The sequence below is a fragment of the Ursus arctos genome, unplaced genomic scaffold (genome assembly GCF_023065955.2).
Source record: "Ursus arctos isolate Adak ecotype North America unplaced genomic scaffold, UrsArc2.0 scaffold_22, whole genome shotgun sequence".
Taxonomy (NCBI): Eukaryota; Metazoa; Chordata; class Mammalia; order Carnivora; family Ursidae; genus Ursus; species Ursus arctos.
Window position 1 is genome coordinate 12025748 of NW_026622897.1, and position 20558 is coordinate 12046305.

Here is a 20558-nt window from a genome sequence, read left to right on the forward strand (position 1 = left end):
CTATTTTTATTTTCCGCCTCCACCACCCATTCTAGATACCCCTCGCATTTAGCTAGTGCTTCCACCGGTTTAAGGGACTTGCCTGGTGCGTTGACCAGGCAAGTACCGTCCAACCCAGGAGGCTCCTATTGTCACCGGATAAATGGGTTGTAGCGGAATTGTCAACTGTGGAATATGCTGTCTCCAAAACCTTTTGCCTCTTTCTCAGGGATCGGGGGTACAAAGAGATTTTCCTAGGCCATTAGTCCCCTAGAAACGTCAATGATATGGCAGAATCCTAAGTCTCTAGGGTTTATTACCAGCCCTCTGGAAAGCATGAGTCTTTCCATGGCATCCAGAGTATCTTCTTCTCATTGGGTCCAATTAACATGATGGCGTCAACGGAGGGGACCATTCTGACATTTTGTAGAATGTCCAGATAGTCTAAGCTACTCTGGACTATATTATGAATAAAAAATTAACAATCTTCCAGAGATAAGATGGTGAATATAAACTATTGTCTGTTACATATAAATGCCAACTGCATTTGATCCTTCTTGCTTATGGGTATGAAAAAAAGAATGAACTCACCAGATCGATAGCTACCTGACCATTATCGAGGACATGTTCATCTGCTCTAGTGTAAATACAGGATGAGTGACATAGCGGCTACAGCTGGGATTACTACTTGGTCAAACTTGCCAAAATCTGCTGTTATGTCAAATCTACCTGAGTCTTGCCGGGGCCAGACTGGCGAACTATATGGGACTATGACAAGGAGCCATCACCTCAGCACCCATTAAACCAGTTAGGGTGGCAGTAATCTTCCTCACCCTCCCTAGAATGTGATATTGTTTTTGACTTATTATCCTGGTGGAGGGAGGGAACCTTCAAAGAGTTCTACTGGCCTTTCCTATTCAATAGTTCTTGCTCTATAGGTCAAAGAACCAAGTAAAGTTTATATCTTCTGCTAACTACACCCACTCCAGTTATATTTCAGCAACCAGGGAAACGACCACCAGGTGGATATTTTGAGGAACACCTGGGCCAGAACTCCATTTGTTACATGGCCCCCACAACCTCACAGGGATATCATAATTGTGCTTTATTTCTCGGCTATCAGCGTCAGTTCGGAACTTGTCTCAGCAGAACTCACAAGGCTCTGGGTATCCCTTTTCCCTTGTGCCTGGTTATGCAAGTAAATAATTGCAGGCCCTTTGGGGAAGAACTGGAGAAATCATTAGTGTGATTTCACACTTACCACTGTGTTGCATGACTCAGCCTCTACTTTAGTCAGTGTGTTCTGGGTTTAAGAACTAGTTTAGGTCTGGAAACTAGGCAAGGGGACAGGACTTTCTATTGGAGAGGCTGAACTTGGCCTTATGCTCATCCATGCTTGATTTCTCTTATATATGTGTGTATATATATAATATACATATATATACACACACACACCTGTGTGCGTGTGTGTGTGTGTGTATTTATCCAAGGCCATGTATCCTTGCCGGCTGCCCATCTGTCTGCCTCTAGGAACACCATGATCTTCGTACCATTTCCAGAAGTCCCAGCAGGCCAGGCTATCCTGGCTCTCATGCCAACCTTGTTGCCCATTACGGTAATTATGCTCACTTTGCCTCTGACAATTATGCGACCACCTGGCCTCTGCTCTTCTGGGACATCCCCATTTTTACTAAGGAGCCCAGTTCCATAAAAGAGTTTCCACCAGTCCTACCACTGAACCTCTGGCGACGTTGGTACCCCCATCACCTTAGCAATCAGCGTGTCATCCAGTTCCCCTGAGGAGTGTGGTTAGTCGGATTTTCCAGATTATATCACAGACCCACTCGAGCATGCCCACTTCTCTGGGCCTTTGGTCTCTTCCTACCTGTTCGCCATGGCAATTCTGACAACGCTGTTTTGTTTAATGTGGGCAATTGCTTTAGCCAAGCTTTCAAGAGCCATCTCAGCAGTGCATTAGAACCAGATCTGAGGGCCCTTGCCAGGGCAACATACCTTGTGTCATGGGAGAGTGCCCTGTATTGGAAAACTGTCCCTATCCAGCTTTGTATTCTGGTCCCCTCCCTACCCAGGCCCTTCTGACCCCATTCCTGGTTCCTGCCAGGTCCTGTAGCTCTGGGTGTGATCCCCTAGTCCCTTAGCAGGTCCACCACTTCCCCAGTCTGGCTGTGCTGAGATTGAACCCGGTCTGTGGTTCTGGGGGCCAAAGGGGAGGTGGGGCAACCTCTGCATCATCTTCAGGCAAGTAGGAGCTTCTGTCCTTTAACATGGGAGAGCAAGCCATTTGGCCAGGCTCAAAGGTTCAGGGAATTCTAGAGAATCATTTCTCAGGGACATCTATCCAGACAGTCACATCCCAAGTATAGGGCCCCGCTCTCCGCATGGGTGACTCATCTTGGCTGAGAATTCATTCCTCTTTGAAGTTCTGTCACTCCCACAATTAAGCCTTGTGCTTGGTTTTTAGCTCTGTTTGCCTCTGGCTGTAGGAATGGAAGGTCTCCTCCTTAAATGCATGACTTTGCTTTAAATTGTTAATTAATAGATTTGAGGCTGCCATTTTTTCTCTTCGGCAAATCAATGGTGCTTAGTAAAGGCCACCCAATTCTACAGTCTTCACAGTTGTTATTTTCCTTGTACCTTCCGTTGCGGATTGAAGTGTGTCTCCCTCAAATTCATAGGTTGAAGGCCTAACCTCCAATGTGACTGAATCTGGAAATTAGGGCCTTGAAAGGGGTAATTAAGATTAAATGATAGTAAGGGTGGGGCCCCAATCCAAAATGACTTGTATCTTTATAAGGACAGAGACACCAAGGACACACATGCACAGAAAAAAAGTCATGTGAAGACCCAGCAAAAAGGTGGGTGCCTGCAAGACAAGGAGAGAGGTGTCAGGAGAAATAAAAACTGCAGACACCTTGATCTTGGACTTCCAGCCTCTAGAAGTGTGAGAAAATGAATTTCTGTTGTTTAAGCCCCCCAGTCCCTGGTATGTTGTTACGGCAGCCCAAACCCCCCCAAGACATTGAACCAGCTAGTATGTCATCTTCACAGCGCACCTAGGTAGAGATCTCAGCAACCACACAGCCTGTTGGAGACTAACAATAATTCCACCTATGACCCACAATGTGGTCTCCATCGCAACCCAATTCCAGAATCCCATACGTAGCGCCTGCTTTTGTTCTTTGTTTGTTTGCTTGCTTGTTTGCTTTTTTAGGACTAGTCTTGATAGCAAATGTCTTAGGTCAGACTCTCCAAAAAAGCAGAGCCTATGATAAGAACTTTCACTGAAGTTATTTATTGGGGAAATACACTCAGAAGAGGAGGACTGAGGAAGAAAAACTGGGTGAAGGGAAAAAGCTAAGCAGGAATGTGCACTTGGCTGAAAACAGTCTTCAGTCTGATCTTCTGGGGGAGCTCAGACTCCCCAGAATAGTAGAACAGAAGTGGAATAGTAGACAGTGGAATAGTAGACAAATTCTACCACAGAGTTTGTCCCATGTTGGGACAAGAAGGCTGCCCATTTACCCCAGTGCCGTCAGTCATTGTCTGAGGTCTGCCACTGGGGAAGGGAAGGCAGATACAGCCTCTGGGATAAAGCAGCTTCTGTTTGGCTAAAGGGAATTTTCCAGAAAAGGGTGCAAGCTGTGAATTATTATGAGCCAACATTTCCAACAGCTGGGAGAAGGGTACATCAGCCAATAAAGGGGAACTGGGTGGGGCACCAACAGTATTGATAGGTAGGTAGGTAGGCAGGTGGGTAGATGTGATAGATGATAGATAGATAGATAGATAGATAGATAGATAGATAGATAGATGATAGATAGATAGATAGATAGATAGATAGATGATAGATAGATATGATAGATAGATATGATAGAAAGAGAGAAACAGATATGGTAGACAGACAGACAGGTGATAGCTTGTAGGTAGATAGAGTTTTGTAGCAGTGACTAGAGCATAAGTCTGGAAAGAATCGAATCAACATATCCCTGCTAGATGGAAAAGAGAAATGCCCTCATTGCCTTATGTCCCTCCTACAGAGCCTCTTTGGGCAACACACTATAGCACACGGATGATGATGGCCAGAATGGACACTACAGTAACACACAGGAGGGTCACTGTCAGAGAGTGAGTTGTCCAGCCATCGGCACGCAGGAAGCACATCTGGGAGTAGTCATGGGCCAAATTTGGGTGGTAGGAAAGGGAGGGAAGCAAGACCGGGCCAAGAGAGGGGTTAGGCTGCAATGCAGTCTCATTAAAGACCGCAGCCAACTCCCCAGGAAATCGAAGCTCGAGGGGCATCTCAGACTTGTACCAAACTGAAATGAAGGGCCCAGGCCTTGACACCCTTGCACGGGCCAATCATTGGAGGCAGGCGCCGGGCGAATAGGGCATGACTCTGGACAAGTTGGCTCTCTTCAGTGAGAGACATGTCTAAGAAGGGTTAACAGATAGGGACTGTCTGCTGACAACCCTCTCAGCAGCTAGCAGAGTAAGCCCTTCAGAAGGTTCTGGGCTGCAAAGCACAGCGTCCACTATAATCAGGTAACCTAGTCTGAGGGAGAGGGGAGGTTTCCATGACAAGATGGCATATGAGCTGGGTCTTGAAGGAGAGAGGGAGTTCGTTTGGTTGGGGGCCAGGCACGGCCTGCTCAGTTCTTCAATGCCAGATTAGGAAGTACTCAATTAGGCTGTTTTACGCTGAAGACTTTTCGGGAAAGAAGCAATTAGGAACCATTAACTAGGATACCTGTTCTCTCTCTTTTGTTTTCCCTTTTAAAAACAAGCTGGAAAATATGCCTTAATTAACCCGCTTTTCATTTGGAAGACAGCAGCAGTGCCTCTGAGCATGTCAGCCTGCTTGAAGATGAAATGGAAGAGAGCTTGTCAAACATCTCCCTACAAGGGCAGGAAAGTGAAATCAGGAGGTGAAAGGTTGGGGAGGAGGATTGCTCAGACTCAAGAAACTATCTGCAAGGCACTAATTGGGCTGCCAAAATGTGCTGGGGCAAAGAGGAGAAATGTGGATAAACAGTTCTGCAGCAAGGGGTCAGTGAGGAGGCTGGGGGCATGGGGAGGCGCAGCCAGGACCCCCTTCCCCACCCTCACCCCTCAAAGCAAGGGCCTGAGGATTAGGTGAGGTTTCAGAATTAGGCTGGGCTAGCTCACGGGGCCAATGATCATTGAACTCCCTATTTCAGGCTTGGGTCTGGACCTCATTTCTCTCCCCATTCCACCTACACCCTGCTCTCTGCAACATCACTCTGGGGGAAATTGCTGGTAGGGAATGGGGAGAGGGGTGGAGATTGCTAAGCCTGATGTTCTCAAGTAGGAGGTGAGAAGGAAGGTCAGGGAGATAGGCTGCTGGTGCTCTCCAGAGGGCAAGGCCAAGGTCACAGAAGAAGGAGAGTGACAGGGCAGGCAAAGTAGGTCTCACTCTCAGCTTTGGGGCAGAAGAGAAAGCTGAGGGTGGGATCAGGTATGTGAGGGTAAAGAGAGGCTCTTGTTCCCTGGCTCATTCTCTCCTTGCTGTTCCCCTGCTTCCCTTCTCAGCAGAGCTTCCCTAGCAAATTAGGGGGGGCTGCTGCCTATCCCCAACCCCACTGCTCCCCACTGTCATCCTCTGGCCTCTGCCCAAAGTGAGTCCCCAGAAGATAGCAGGCCAAGCTAGAGATCTTTTGAGCCTCATGGCTAATTCAACTGTCGTGCTCCTCCCTGGTTCCCTGCATGAGGGAACCCCCGCGAAGCCAAGAGGGCATCTCCCCGATGGCCTGAACGTGCTAGGACAGAGAAGCTCCATCCAAGGGTCTGGTGTCCTTCATTCATTTATTCACCCATCCCTTTGTGCATTTATTAATTTCTCCAACATGATTCCAGCACCTGGTGTGCCAGGCACCATGGCAGTGGGGGGGCAGAGCCGGAAGGCAGCACGCATACTGTCGGCCGTATCATGCTGCCAAGCGAACGGAGCAATTAATTCTTCGGTAGGGCAATGGAGAAAGTTTGATAGGAGCTGGGGCTTTCAAGGCTAAGTAGGCATTGACCAGACATTAAAGGAGATGAGGAGAGAGATTCCAGGCAGCAAGAACAGCATGTACGAGGGTAGAGAAGCATGAAACACGTGCCAGGTATGTGATGAGAAAATGGTGAAAAATCCCCTAACGTTAGAGTACGGTCTGTGTGGGCAACGGATGGAAGGTGATGGTGGGAGGCTGTCCATGCGGGCCTTTTGCCATAACATGATACCCCAGGCTGGGGGGCTTACACTACAGAAACTTCTTTCTCACAGTTCCGGAGGCTGCGGGTCCGAGAGCAAGGTGCCAGCCAGGTCAGGCTCTGAGTCCTCTCTTCCTGGCTGGCAGGTGGCTACATTCTCCCTGTGTCTTTATGCGGCCTTTCCTCAGGGCGTGCATGAGGACAGACAGATGGAACAAGCCCTCGGGTGTCTCCTCTGATAAAGACGCTAACCCCATCACGGGGACCCCATCCTCATGACCTCCCTAAGGCCCCCCTCTTCAAATCCCAGCACCTTGCGGGGAAGGGCTTCAACACAGGAATTTCGGGCACTGAGCCCAGAACAGATGTGGAAAGACAATGAAGATTTTTAGGAAGATTTTCTGAGAGTGGAACAGCTCAATGGGAATGTTGAAACACACCACCCTGCCAGCAGAGGCAGAAATGAAATGGAGGAGTGACCGTGGAAGGCAGATACAAGTTGAGAGGCTGTTAAAATCGTCAAAGCAAAAGGTGAGGAGGGTTTGGCAGGGAATTCCAGCAGCGGATGGATCTCTGTCAAATGAGTCCAGAGTGGGATCTGAGAGATTCTGTGGCTGTCCTCAGGCTGGGGAGGGGGGGAAGGCTGGCCACGATATCCATGCTATAGTCAGAAAAGAGGTGTTCAACTCGGGACATTCCCTACCCTTGCATTCATTACTTGGCCATTCTCCCTCCGGGAGGAGAGGCAATGGGCCCTTTGGGAGCACGAATGGCAAGGCACCTTATGGCCTGGACTGTGGCCCTATTAGACGACCTCTGATCTGTGACTGCCCCCTCAACTCCTTGCAGGCTGTCACAGGCTGAGCTTGAACCTTGGGAGTGGGAATGAGAAGAGATGTTCTCACCGAAATCATAGAATTAGCACTGACACGTTCCCGGCAGACTGGCAGCGGCCACCCGCCCACCTGCTCCCCAGCCTAATACCTGGATCACACACACGGTGACTCCCTTAGGTGGCCGCACATCCTGTTGACCCAGGACAGCGCCAGGTTAAACATGCTGTTCAGGCATAATTTTAAACAGTCCCTTTCACTCTCAAAAGGGTCACAGTTTAGAGGATAAAATATAAGTTTACTTGACACATCAGCTGCAACCTTCCTTCCCACTGAGCCCAGAGGCAAACTCAAAATCCTCCGCGCAGCCCACCTTCTAAGCAATGACGATCCATCAGTCAGGCATTGAAATCTACTCGCCCCCATCAGTGAAAGAAAGAGCACAGGTCCAGGAACAGAGGGGCAAACTCGGGCACGCAATTCCACCTCTCAGCCTCTATTTCTTTACCTGACACTTGCAATAATAGCGTCACCTACCCTCAGGGCAGCAAACGAGGCAGGATGAGGAGAAGTCCTACCAAATGGCGGCGGTATGACTACGCAGGGGCAGAAACAGCTGGCCTTGCAGTCCCCAGGGTCTGGGCATCTTCCGTCCTTCTGCTGCAGTAGGAGACCATGATCCTCCCCGGGAAAGAGGCTGCTGAGGCCAGCAACTCCTCTTGGAGTTTAAACCTCTCCTCCCCTAATCCTCTCCTCCTTTGGAGACAAACAGCAAACCCCTCCAGCACCCCCGCCCCTCAGATCCACTCCATCGAGAAGTGAGCCGCCTCTTTGTAAGACAGCAAACAGCGTCTCTTATTGACGCTCCCCCAGGACCCTCTGCGGCAACACTTAGAGCTTTGAAGCTGTGAGTGTGTTTAATGCAAGAGGGTCCCACCTCAGTTCAAGGACAGTATTTTAAGTCTCCGAGAAGACAGGAACAAAGTTCTGACGCTGAAAGAAACAGATTCTTTTTTTTTTTTTTTTTTTTTAAAGATTTTATTTATTTATTCAACAGAGATAGAGACAGCCAGCGAGAGAGGGAACACAGCAGGGGGAGTGGGAGAGGAAGAAGCAGGCTCATAGCGGAGGAGCCTGATGTGGGGCTTGATCCCATAACGCTGGGATCACGCCCTGAGCCGAAGGCAGACGCTTAACGACTGCGCCACCCAGGCGCCCCAGAAAGAAACAGATTCTTAACAGACTCGAATGATAAAACATCACAGTCCCATCTGATTGCAGCAGCCAGCTCTGAAGAAAGGGAGAAATGATCGAGAAGCCCGACCTCTATCCCAGCCTTGAGCCAGATGCCTGGCCTAAGCTGCTACCACCTCCTTGACTTGTGACAGGCACCGAGCTAAGCATCCAGGGTGTGGACCTCTGAGGACAGTGGGCAGGGAAGCCAGCCTAACCAAGGTATGGAGGATGAAGACGTATGTGGGGAAATGACCTTTGAGATGTTACTGCCTGGAGGAGGTGTCCCCAGCCAAATCATAAAATCCCAAAGTGGGCAGAGCTCATCATCTGACTTAGAGTCACTGGTATGAGCGTCAGCAGGTTTTTCCCTTTTCCAATGAGAGACATTATTTCAGAAACAAATCATACATTTACGAGCAGGTGCAAAGGGAGTCCCAGTGTTAGAAAGGAAGACAAGACTTAGTCTTCTGGGAGCTCCTGGAGAAAAGAAATATGAGGCAGATGCATCCTGACATTATGGTCTCCTTATGGATTCTAGAAGGACCTGGATGGAGAACAGGCTGAGCTTCACCAACTTTACCACCATCTGTGCTGCAGGCAGAGGGACCTGGGAGATGCCTGGGCCGGGAGAAGACTGCCTTAGAGGCCAAGGGGAGCTCAGGGGTACCTGGATGTGGGAAGTGCTTATTATCCTGAAGGAGTAAGGCCAGCAGGCCGGGCTCATGAGCAAGGATTAGATGGGAAAATCATTTCATGGTGTCCTTAGGAAGTTGGGGTCTCATCGTGACCCTCAACTTTGCAAAAGCAGGAACATAATCCCCCTTACCTCTCCCAGGGTGATCTGGTGCTGGGGGATGGTTTACACTGAGCTGGGAACATCGTATTTACCTTTGTATCTTCTGGAGGCAAACACAATGCAGGGCATACACCAGGTCAATAATTTCAGTCCTAGCTGCTCATTAGAACCAGCCAGGCTGCTTTAGAAAAGTACCTGTGCCTGGGAGCTGCTCCCGGAGCCTCTCAATTCACTAGTCTGCGGAGGGGCCCAGGCGCTTCTTTTTGTGTTTTAGCTCCCAGGTCATTTAAAGTGGAGCCAGGGCTATGAACCATTGCACCGGGTCATCTGGGAGCATGAGCCCAATGGATGGAAGAGTGAATGAAGGAAGAGCGGGGGAGACTGCCTACACTCATTCGCAATGGCAGCCTCTCCTGTAGGACCAGTGGCTCTGGCATGACATGGGCTGCTGGACGGCTCCACGCAGGACGCTAACTTGCCCATTGGGAGGCTCTTTGGTGAACTCAGTGTCAGTAAAGGGACGCTGGCTGTGGCTGAAAGAATCTTCACAGCAAAGCATGATAGCTGCGTGTGTTCTCCCCTCCTTTCTGCTCATTCTGTTCAAGGTGCTGTTATGCACACCTCCCCCATTTCATTTTCATGACAAACCGGGGTCATGGGCAGGAGAGGTGTTTTATCTATGTCTTATGAATGAATAAAATGTTCTGCCTCCCCCCTCCCCTCATGATACGGGTTGTCTTCTATCACTCAGTTCCCCATGCGGAACCAAGGGCTCTACACTGGAATGGGTTATCCTGGAAGCTGAGGGCTAGCCTGGGAGCCTGACTCTCCTTCTCAGCATCTACCCTACACGTGGGCTCGGGCAATACGACCAGGCATCCAATTAGGCAGATATCAAACTCAAGAGGGTCCCATTTACTCCACCGTGATCTTGTAGCACCGATAAGGGAATACAGGAGCCTGAGGCTTGAATCCCAAATTTAATAAACATTTCCGCCATTGCCTGGAGCCTGATTTCTGTCAAGGCCCGACGACTTCTTGAACTAACATGTTGGGTGATTGCAAACGTCTCTGAGAGCCTCATGGGAGATGACGCTCAGTGCAGGTCAAGCATGTGCACAAGCGTACGCCCATTTGGATGGACACCCTAGCTCATTGCTCTCTCTCTCTCTCTCATGTGCACACACCCTCCTCACAGTGCCATAATGTCTATGTAAATTGGATCTTTAATATCCTTCAGATAAATGGTTTCAGAAAGAACACGGATACAATAGTCCGTCTCTGAGTTAACATGAGAGGCTCTGCCTCCGAAATTGGCTCAGAGAGATGAGCAGGAAGGAAGGAAGGATCAGACGAAATAATAAACCTGCTTACCTGCTCATTAATTCAATCTCCCCCCACCCTCTCTTCGCCCTGTGGTTTCACTACCCATAAAATAACTAGATAACTTCGAAGTCCTAGATGAAAGGGGAACTAGGTCTGGAAGCTCTAAGATTAAAGGAGAATTTGTAGGATTAGTCTTTGATTTTTCTCCTTCTCCCTTTCTCCCTCTCTCTTATTTTGTTCTTTTTATCTCAGAGGTGACTAAGGAGGCTTCCCCTTCTGTTCTCCTATCTGCTGAGCTCGTCAGCCCAAAGCCTCCCTTGGCAGAGCTCACAGGCAACGTGGGGTCTGGGACAGAAGGTGCCATTTCTCAGGGAAATTGCTCACCAGAGGCTCACCGGTGGGCATCTGTTCTTTGGGTGACATGTGGGTGCGGGGAACTGCTCCCTCCTCATAGTTTGGGTGAGACTCCTTCTTGCAGATTCTCGGGGACCCGTCTCTAGCTCTTCCCTTGTGTGTAGCTCTCGTGCTTAAAGGGTCTGAGAGAAGGTAAGGAAGACGCCTGACCCTTCTGGCCTGCAGAATCTTAGGAAATTTCACTAATGTCATGTCTGCCCAGTCACAGGAGCAAGACTGCAGACATCTCCAGCACTGCTCGACAGGGGGTGTTTCAAACCCGTTTTACAAAAGTCACAAAGACCCCTCCCAGGGTCAACCCCTTCCCCTGGATGTAGTCAGCAAAAGTGAGACCGCCTGCTACTGTACTTTAGCTCCAACCCAGAGCGTTGGTTCAGACTTCTCCACACTTCTTGGGAACTCCTGGCATCTTGGGCAGTGAGCACCTGCCTCCGAGTGCTGAGTAACCAGGTCCTTATTCAGCAGCCTTGCTGCAGAGCTAACTCTCGCATTCTCCCCAAGGTCCAGCAAGAAGAAATAAGACAAGGTACATAGATATTGCATCCCACTGGGGGAAGGTGACAGCAAGACATTTGAAGACAAAAGGGAGTGCGGATCACCAGCAGGCTGTCTTCCACGGACGGGAAGGCCAGAGCCAGAGGGGTAAAGGCAAGAGCTCTGCCCCAGAGTGCCGGCACGCCCCAAGTTCACGCAGAGCGCCATTAGAATGGCTCCCCCAGCTCAGAGGAGGTCATCCGCGACTCCTTCTCGGGTCAGCCTTCTTCAGAACAGGGGCTTCTTCATGGCAAGTGTGAGGGCTCAGCAAAGGCACAGCAAAGGCCTGGGAACCGTATGTGACAATATTAACAGAGGCAACAGTCCAGGGAATCTGGCTGTGCTGTGCTTTAGGAAACGAAAGAGGAGAAGTTTCTCGGCTTCTTTTGGAAGCCTCTCTAGGCACCGAAATGCAAATATTTATGAATCTTTAGACCCCTGATACAGAGGTATCCCCATGGCTGAGACGCCACAAAACCCCACCTGCTATTATTCACTTTCAAATTCGTGGATCTCCCATTTCAAAAGAAAGTTACTTTAGAGCAGCAGCTCCCAAGATTGTTGAACTTAGGACCTCCTTATAATCTTAAAAATTATTAAAGACCTCAAAGAGCTTTTGTTTATGTAGGTTATATGTATTGGTATTTACTGTACTAGAAATTAAAACTGAGAAAAATTTTAAATATTAATTCATTTAAATAACACCAATAAAACCATAACATATTAATATAAATAATTTGGTGTTTTTGTTAAAATTTTTCCAAAACTAACTTAATGAGACCGGTGGCATTGTTTTACACTTTCACACATCTTGTTAATGTCTGGCACGCCAGACATCAGTGGGATTCTTTTATCTGTTTCTGAGTATACCCTGTTGTGAGAGGTTGTTTTGTTGGAGGATATGGAGAAAATATGGCCTTATAAAGGTATGTAATTGGAAAAGCGAAGAGTATTTTGATAGCCTTTCCTGATCATTGTGAATATTCTTAGAAATTACATCAAAACTCAACAAATGGCAGTTTCTTAAAGGTTAGTTGCAGCTTAGCCCCAGAAACCTTCCAATCTCTGTGACACTAAAATCCGATTGGTCTATCTTACAGCAGGAAGGGAACTTCTACATCACGCACTGATCACTTGGAAATATTGGTTCACTGAGTTAGGCAGACCTTGCAAATGTCAACACATTCCATCATACAATTTTGGAAAATCACATTCATTAATACCACCTTTGATCTCATCTGAAAAGGTTCTTTAGAAGTTCACAGTGCAGGTGCCACTGTGGTTCAGACCTCATTGGAGAAGGTGTGCTTGCAGCCCCACTGGATGGCACACATCTTCGCTGGATTGCCCTGGGCCAAAGCTGGGCCGCAGTCCATGGGCGGAGACTGGCAAACAGGGAACTGGAATACAGGAAACCCCCATGTGGGTGCTGACGAAATCTGCAGGGAAGCCATCTTTGAGTGGTCTTGTTGAACACACTGGTAAGCCATCTGGGGAGTCCATGGAACTCACCAGAAAGCTGCCCTCCAGAGTGCTTCCCATAAGGAAGAGTCACATCAGGCAGGGCAATTCATCCTCTGGGGTACCAAAAGCAGACACCTATGGACAGGTGCCAGGCTGCTGGGGAGGAGCCCCCGTTATCATTTTATATATAAATTGTGGGAAATTAACTTTACAATTTAGTCTCGGGGTATTATATAGTGGTGCTATGGCTACATTTAAGAAGTTCATCGTCAGCAATGGATACAAAGACTCTGGGGACTCTTGCATCTCCTGGTTTGCGGAAAGGGTCAGATCTTCCTGTGTTCAGAGAATGGCTGTATCTGTGGAAAGAGAGTTGTTTCAGTGTTGCACAGAATTTCAGCTGCATGCAGAAGCTGAGCAGGCCAAGGGGTAGACTGTACCAGCTTTCCCCTTACTGCTGCCCAGCCCAAGTCTATTCCTGCCATGATGCTGGAACATTTCTTCCTGGACAGCCGGCACAAAGTGAAGTTTTGTCAGTAGACAGCACTGGGAGGCCACTGGGCGAGGGAAGGGTGTTTCTTTCTGGTTCCAATGATCTTCTCAGCTGGCACACGGTAGCCAGCAGCTTGAGGGACACTGAGTGGTGTCACACCCAGGTCTGGTGCCTCCCCACTAGTGGCTTCCCTTGGCACCCCAAAGAGTGACTTTCCATGGAGTTCTGTCCACCAGTGCAGCACCTTACTGTAGGCAGGCCCCCTGGAATCACAGACGGGAGCTTCCAGTGGGTCCTATAGGAGTCACAGCTGGCTTTCCAGAATGTTCAATATCCCCTATAGAGAGCTTCCGGGTAAATTTCGCTGACACTCCCCAAGCAGCTTCCTGCCTGTCAGCCTTGGTACACGCAGACCCCAAGTGTGAGTTTCCTGTGTGCTGGTCCCAGCTCACCATTCCCCGCCTGCCAGCCCCGGCCCACTGACCGTGGGCAGGCTCTGGCCCAGGGCATCTTCATCATCCAGTTGCAAATACATCCCGCAACGACATCATCTCCAATGAAGTCAGAATCCCAGCCTTGAGGAAGGATCCCCTTCTTCAGCGTCCTCCTTCCTTGGGTACCTCATCTTAGTCTTAGGATATTCCCCAGGGTTGTCTTTTATTTTTATAAATAGTTTATAATTCTTTATATGTAACCTTCCCTTGCTAGGTAGTTTCTGTCTCCTGTCTAGACCATGACTGATACAGTACAAATGCAAATTTTCCCAAATTCTAATATTCTTGGAAGCTTGGATCTCAGTAGCAGCAGCAAATACTGTCAGGTGTCTTCCTTGAAGGAACAGTCTCTGTTCATTTGCAAGAATCCAGGTATTTGTTTTTTCAAATACCCAAGTCTGGATAGTTATAATTTGTCTGTCAATCATTCTTTCAAGTAAAATGATGTTTTTGGGAAAAAGTGGCTAATTCAACTTGCAACTCAAATAATCACACATATGCTTTTCCTCAAGATAAACATTATATTTCACATAAGTGATTTTTGCATACTTCCCATTTTATTACACAAATATTAAGTAGGACATGTGCTCAAGAGTCAAGATTTAATACAATTAATGTTTTTTTTACTGCTTTGTCAGGACATTCTTAAGTAAAATGGCTTTTTCCCCCGGATGCAAGGATGTCCCAGTGAAAAATACAATGTCCATAAGTACAGTTTGATGCCTCCACCTTGGTTTGGGCTGAGGAGCCTGCTGTTTTACCCACCACTGATTTCTGAGCCATCAGTACAAGTGTCAACAGAGTGAAAAAGGCAAATAACATCATAAGCACGGTTTTGACCCTATAAAGGATCTAGGGAACCCCAGGGGTCCATGAGCCACGCTTTGAGAACTGCTGATCTTGAGGTTAAGCATATATGGTTTGGCATTAAACAGACCTGAGTCTGAACCTTGACCGTGCCAATTTTTAGCTCAATGACCTTGGCTAATGCATTTAATCTCTCTGTTCACTGGTCTCCTCAGATATAAAATGGAATTAGTAAGATCAGCTCCCTCACAGAGACCTGGAAGGATTAAATAAAATACCATCCATACGGTACGTGGCATAGTTCCTAACATATAGTCCATTCTCAGTCAAGGGGGAACGATGGCAGAGGAAAAAAGACCAGAAAGAGTGAATGGACAAAAATGGTGAGTCTGGTGATCTGAACGTGGAAACATAAGGAGACCATCGTGGCACAAGTGAGCTCACAGAGCTGCGGTAGTTAAACCTGGAGCCCCGAGTTCTTCCTCCTGGTCCTCAAAGATGCTTGCAGGAGCAGCCACGTGGTGAAGGAAGAAGCATTTTCAAGGCCAGATGCTCCACAGCTCACCCACATCTGGCTCCTCTTTAGAAGGTAGCTCCAGAGGGCTGTCTCTCTTTTAAGAAAATTTCCCTCCACCTCTCCAGAAAGACGGCGTGTGTGAGAGAGACGACACGGCTGAGCGATGGGCCTGGTTGGCTCGGGACCTCGAATGAAAGGGCTTTGTGTGTTCGCTAAGGTGCAAAGCTGGTGTCAGAGCAACAGGCTGATTGCCCTGAAGTTTCTCCCCTCCTGCCCTGCAGTACCCCTCCTGCGATGCCAGGAGACCTAGCGATCGCCCCCCAGAGAAAGCAGAGGGGGAAAAAACCAGTGACGCCAGGCAAAGGCACGTGGCTCAGACTCCGCCGTCGTACCTTAATCCTTCGGGTGTTAGGTCTACATCCCGCCATGCTCAACTCCTGGGTTTTGCAACAGCTTGGCCAAGCCACAGAGGGCCAGGCTGCTTCAGCTCCCACAATCCTCTTGCTCTTCTTCTGTCTTCTGAGAAAAAGGAACCTCCATCACAATAAACGTGATTGTCGTCGATTAATCCTTAATCACAAACATGATGGATAACATTGAGAACTGGCTTCGCTCTCGGCTGGGGGCTGCACAGATAGCCCTTCAGGTCGTCGGCAAACCCGCCATATGGAGGGGAGTACAATTTAGGCCCATTTTAAAGATGAAGAAACGGAGTCTCAAAGAGGTTAAGTTACGTTTGCACAACTGGTAAATATCAAATGGTGTGTCTCTCTGCCCCGGGAGCCTGTATCAGGACCACTTCAAGGTGATTTTTCACAGCCGGTGAGTGAATTTGCCCCTCCTCGAACCTGGTACTTAGGGTCACAATCTTCTTTCGTAGTTTATCTTTGTTCTACGCCATCCCCAAACCAAGTGGTTTCTTCAGTGCCCGTGGTTCCTTGTGAGGGACCGGTTTCTCGATTTCCTTCAAATCAAGCCTCCCTCCCAAAATTCTTGGAATTCCTCTTGGCTCCTCATGGGCTTTCCTGCCTTCAGCTGGTTCTCCTGGGACCATCCTCACTGCAGCAGCCACCACGGCCTCTCTAAACACACACGTCCTTTCTAAGCTTAAATGCCACCCAGGACCACCCCAGGTCCCACTGGATAAAGACTCAATTCTCCAGCTTGGTGTTCAAGGCACTGCGTCTCAGCCTCCTACTGACCTCCCCAAGCCCACTGCTGCTCCTCCCTGCCTTGCGTCTATGCTTCCGAGTCCTGAATGGATCCTACCACCTGCACCACACGGACTGTGTCTTCTTTCTCTCTCTGTGCCTGACGCCGTTCTTGGCACATAAGAGCTGTTCAGAACATGCAAGTGAAGGAATATGGGAGGAATGGCTGCATGAATGACGTTTCAACGGCACTTCCCTTATGCCTCCTTGGACCCTGTTTATTGAATATTTCCTGAAGGCTGACCTCCAAAATTTTGGAGTCACTGTATCACTGTTCTGAGCACCCTATTTCCAGATTTTAATAGCTGAGGCTCCCTGTCATCTTCCTCCCCTCCGGCTTTCCTAGGGAGTAAGTGGCCGTAGCCCTTTCTTATCTGCATCAACTGCTCCTGGGCTGATCTCCAGGCTTTGCATTCCCCTGCCCCAGGAACCCTTCTAGTCCTCCTGTGTGCGGACTGTAGGAGGTCAGATTTGTAGAATGATCGTGGCTTTCAAATGCTCTGCCATTGGCTTCTCCATGGAGCTTTCCACCCCTGCCCGTGGTCCCCAAACATCCCTCCCGGCAGAGAAACTCCCTTCTGAGCTCCCATCATTTGGAAGGCAGGTTAAGCACAGAGCACACTCACAGCTGAATTCCGCTCCAGCCCTCGTGGCTCCGGCCAGGCTGGGAGGGATCCCAGGTCCGCTTTGAAATTTTGCCTTGGGGTGCATGGAGGGACGGAGAGAGGTGTGACTGGCACAGAGAACAGAGTAAAAGCAGCGGAGATGCGGAGAGTGGGCGAGGTACTTGTTAACATCGCAGGTGCTCGGCCGAGATCTGGGCATGCGCCTTCTCTAGAGGCAACATGGAAACGGTGTTTCTGACCCCAAAGTCTTCCTGGAGCCCTTCATAACCACATGCGATGCCTGTCTATCCATGAGTCACCACCTACCCTGAGCACAAACCAGGCAGTGAGGATGGAGGAGGGGGAACGCCGAAGACATAAAAGGGGCAATTCCTGCCCAAGTGCTCTACTAACCACAGTGAAGACATCACAGCAGACAGAAGGCAGGGAGTCATGCGACGGGCATTATTCCGGGAAGAGAGAGACTGCTGTGACCCACGGTGTGTGGACGGAGCTGGGGTATTCCTGATAGGGAGCTGGAGAAAGGGAGTAGCCTGAGAAGCTTGCGTGGAGTGAGGGCGCCTGTCCGGTCCGAGCCATGAGGATGCTCCGGGGGTGAAAGGTCAGATTTATGTAAAGATCAGAGCTTTCAAGCCCCCTTTAGACAGGTGGTCTTACCCAGCCTCACCGATGAGAGGCAGCCCGAGACCCCCGTCAAGCCAGCCCTCTAGATTACGCGGGCAGTCACTGTGAATTCCAACCTGAGATCGAATCCACTTACAATCTTTGAACCCATAGCAACAAGAATAGAAAAGAGAGAATTTGGAAGTTATCTCAAGAGGGGGATAAAGGCAAGTGAGAAGGTGCATCTGGGAGGTGGTCGAGCAGATAAAACAGATCCCTGCTCCTTTCATGCCTCCTGTGCTCAGTACATTTGCCAAACAAAACACGTTAGCTGTTTATTTTATGCGGTTCTTTGTCGTCTCACTTAGCGATAAGTCCTCTGGGGGGTGCGGAGTGTCATTCTTCCCTCCAGCCACAGCAGTCAACACAACATCAATATCCACAAATATCCACAAACATGTATTGGATGAATGAGGGAATGAATGAATGAATCACTCATGGCTCTCCAAAAAATGGTGATTCCACGACACAAGGAGAAGATGAAGCAGGCGCGCGTAACGAGGCTGTTTCAAACAAACAGAAAAAAAGAAAAAAGAAAAAAATACAGGTTTCGTCTCAAGATAAGGAAGAACAACATCACAGAGGGCAGGAGCTACTGAAGATGAACGCTGCTTCATCAGACAGCGACAGTGGTGAGGATAAAGACAGTCACTGTTCGTCTCCTGTTCGCGTCATGCAAACCTCCCCACAGCCCGGTGACCCGGGAACAATTCCCGTCTCAGTGGAAAGGTGAGAAAACCAAGTCTCAAACGGGTTACGTAACTCGCCCCCACTGCAGAGCCTGGAGGTGGCAGAGGAGAGACAGGCTTTAAAACCCAGGCTCCCCGATTGTGGAACCTCAGTGCACTGGACAGCGAATGTCTCTTCCCTGGGGACGCATATCGGAGGAGCCGGCGCCCTCGGCCCACCACCCCTCACCCCGGTGCCTGCTGCTCTCCCACCGAAATCAGCCTCCTTCCTCAGACTCCCTCTTGGGAGACCAGTCCCGCTCCAGCTGGGGAGGTCCCTGGGCTTAGCTGCTAGCGCTCCCCCCCGCCCCCCGTTCCTGAGGAAATGAGGGGTGGTAGACGGCGTGCCCTCTGGGGCCTGCTCCCCCAACACTTCCTCTGCCCCCTCATTGGATGTGTTTCCAAGCAGACAGGGATGAACTTCCCCCAAGAAAGGTTTGGCCTTTGCCCAGCTCCTGGGAGGTGAGGAGGCCTGGGGCCGCTCAGTATCACCTTGACCTCTGGAGCAGCTGGAGACGAAGTGTGCCAGGCAGGCACCCCATGCCTGTGTGACCGACCCCCAACAAAAACGAGGCAGCGAGACTCAGGCAGGCTTCCCTAGCCAGCGTACTCTGTGCCTGTTGCCACGCATCTTTGCCGAGAGAAGCAAGCACTGTCTGGATCATTCCGTGGGAGAGGACAACTGGAAGCTCATCCCCGGAATTGTCCTGACGCCGACTATGTGCCTTTCCCTGTCCCTGTCATCTGCATCCTCTTGGCTGTAATAAACTGTAACTGCGAGTGTAACAGTTCTGCTGAGTTCTGTGAGTCCCAGCGAACTAGGACTTGAACCTGCCAGTGGCCGTGGGGACACCTGCACTGCTGTCCTCTTGACCGTTGCTCCTGGCGGCTCCCTCTCACCACCTGTTGCTGCAGAGCTGGGCCTGGTTCTCTACGTGTTCCCCCGGCCCCTGCACACACACACCCCCTCCCCCCCGGACCTCTTTGTTCCTACGTCAGCGTTGTTCAGGGATGGCGCACGCAGCAGGCAGCAACCAGCCCCAGCCATGCCCAGGGCCTGCTCTTGCTCAGAGAGAACCCAGCCCGGCCCGGAGCACTCTGCTCTGTCCTCCCCAAGGCAGGGAGGTCAGAAGAGCTTCATCAAAGTTGAACAACTGCTTGGTGGAGGCTCCATAGAGATAGTCAAAGGGAGGGGGCAAAGCCTGAGGCAGAAGGTCTTTACCTTTCTCTCAAACCCTAAAGTGCCAGTTGTTAGATATATCCCCAGGTTTGGAAATTTTGATTTGAAGCAGTGACAGGATTTTCAAACGGCGGTGTCCTCTTACACACCCACAGAGAGGCTGGAGAGACAGATGTGGGTGGGAGAGAATGTTCTCAGGACGGGGCCCTGCCTGGGAGGGAGGAGACCAGCAGGGAGCTCAGCCTGCAGACAGAGACTTGGGAGCCCAGGAAACCAACCAGTCAGGCTGCTTTTCAAAGCTCAGCTTTGGCTTTCCAGAACTTGCTGGGGAAGGCTCCCCTTCCTTCCTGCCAACTCCTCTTTTCCACCTGGCACCAAAGGGCCTAGCCTCAAAGTCACCACTATGAAAGCTATGCAAGGATGCTAATTGCTGTATCTGACCTCCCTTCAGATAACAAGGGAATCGCTCTCCCTAATTAGCCCTGCCGCCGGTAGACCAGCAAAGCCAAATGTTTATTATGGGATGAATGCACTTACTGTAAATTTTGACATATGCTGTGGAAAGATGTTGGATAAATAAGACTTCAGAGGCATGGGTTGTTTAAATAATGAATACCCACTGCTGCGGGTGATAAGGGTGGAGGGGAGAGAGGCAAGAAAGAAGCAAGGGGTCCTGGAGCAGTGCTCAGAGCCCTGGAACAGACTAGGCTGGTCAGGAAAGGCAGAGGGAGGCTTTCTGGGGATGGGGTGGGGGGTGGGGGCAGGAGGCCACCAGGGGAAGGAAGAGAGGCAGGCCGGGCAGCCCCACCTCACCCCCAGGAACCTCAGAGTCCCCGCCTTCCTGCAGCATCTCCCTCCTATGCTCACACTCCCACACCTATTCACAGTTCCTTGAAGCGGTCCCTGGCAGTGACAATTGGTTGGGGACACCATGACAGAGAAATGCTGCCCCTCCCCCATCGACTCTGCAGCCCTGCCCGTGTGGATGGACCCTGCATTTGCTCTCGGTGTCTCGCTTCCTCC